The sequence below is a fragment of the Populus euphratica genome, unplaced genomic scaffold (assembly GCF_000495115.2).
Source record: "Populus euphratica unplaced genomic scaffold, PopEup_1.0 scaffold2765.1, whole genome shotgun sequence".
In the NCBI taxonomy this organism is placed as follows: Eukaryota; Viridiplantae; Streptophyta; class Magnoliopsida; order Malpighiales; family Salicaceae; genus Populus; species Populus euphratica.
In genome coordinates, this window is record NW_011502591.1 from 10,696 (window position 1) to 12,578 (window position 1,883).

The 1,883-nt window shown below is 41.1% G+C and overlaps 1 pseudogene; it reads left to right on the forward strand.

Annotated features, from left to right (window-relative positions):
* Positions 1–1,883, forward strand: part of LOC105119317 (disease resistance RPP13-like protein 4) — a 10,458-nt pseudogene that overhangs the window by 4,088 nt on the left and 4,487 nt on the right.

Genomic DNA, 1,883 nt, shown 5'->3' on the forward strand with positions numbered 1-1,883 from the left:
CTTCTTCATCAAGTGCACTTTGTTATTTGCTGATGGCTTCTCATACATCCCAGACAAGGCTTCCATCAATCTTGCTGTGGATTTCTCTTTTGTAACATTATGAGCAACTCTTCTTGACAAGGATAGCCGGATAATGCCCAAAACTTGTTTATCAAGAATTTATCAATCTTCTTTTGACATGTTTTCTGGTTTGCTCCCAAACAGAGGAAGATGAAGTTTCTTTCCATATAGATAGTCTTCAATTTGCATTTTTCAATATTCAAAATCTGTTCCATCAAATTTTTCAATTCCCGCAGCCTTTATTTCATCTGCCATTTTTAATCTTTCTCAAATTCGAATCTGCAAAATCTGACCTTACAGATGTGTCCGGAATGGCCAAAAAAGTTGGAAACAACATTGAGATCACCTAAATCGGACTTCGGATGGCTCATATTTAAACAATCAAACTTTTGGATCACTGGACGCTGCAGATGAAGGCACGTGTCAGGAGGAATAGTCATTGCGCCACACTGGATCAAACCCAGAATGCTGGCGTGTCCTTCACGTAAGATACGCGGGCCCCACAATTATGACGTGGTAGAGCCACGCGGATTTCTGGCTGACATGGCAGGGATGACGTGTCAAGTGACTGTGCAGACCTGCGTGCATGGCTGCTGACGTGTCGGTTCAACCCGGTTCAGTTTGCAGAAAACGGGCGAGGAAGACATGTGGAGAGCGTGAGGTGAGTTGGTGCGCGTGGGCAGTGCAGGTGGAGGAGCGTGCAGGCGTGTGCAGGAATGTAGGATGTCGGTTTTCACCAGTGGATTCCTATTGTCTTCCTCTTCACGATGGTATGTTCAAAAACACGTTTTGAGAACTTTGATTTTTGAGTTTGGATCAAACACCCTCTTTTTCAAGAACAAGCTCTGATACCAGTTGTTAGGCCATTCAAGCATTTAAACACACATCAATTTACATGGTTTGACAACTTGCCTACTCCACGGAGCTACTGGTTTGTATTAATCAAGCTTAGAAACAATACAAACAACAAAACAAGGAGGAGAAAAACTTATCTACTTAACTCACCTCTCATTCTAGCTCTCTTTGTGTTTCTCTCTATTTCGTGTGATACTCAACTATCAATGACACCCTCTATTTATAGCTGATATGGGAAACAATTTTCTTCCTTTGTCAATTATGATGGGCACTATTTTTCTTTGTTTAGACACCTATCATTGACTCTTGCATTGCAATCACATGACTACCAACTACTATTTGTGTCGATACATAATATATCGAACATGAAAGAAGTCGAAAGATATCAATGAAAGAATTAAAAAGATGCACGAGATCTTGAAAGCCTATTTCAAGACAATTGGACAACAAAGCATTCATGATGACCGTGGCAGCGTAGGAAAGAGGTGGACATCACCAGTTTATGATGAATCTGCCATAGTTGGTTTGATCGAAGATACAGAAAAGATAATAGGCTGGATTCTTCCTGAAAACAGGATGTTGCACCAAGTTGGGATTATTGGAATGGGGGGTTTAGGAAAAACCACCGTATCACAGAAGATTTTTGACAGTAAACAAGTAGTTGATCGCTTTGAGAAGAGGATTTGGGTATCTATTTCTCAAACTGTCAATGAAGAAGAGATCATGAAAACTGTGTTGAAACAATTGGGAGAGGATGTAAATGGGCTGGATATGGCTCAAATGCTGCCAAAGATTAAGCAATTGCTTGAGAATAAAAACTACTTGATTGTAATGGATGATGTTTGGAGTGCCGCAGGGTGGAGGGACAGAACGTGTGCTGGGCTACCCAAGAGGGAGGGATAGATTAGTTGCATAATAATCACAACACGAATAGAAAGTGTAGCGATAGAAATGGGAGTTGACAAAGC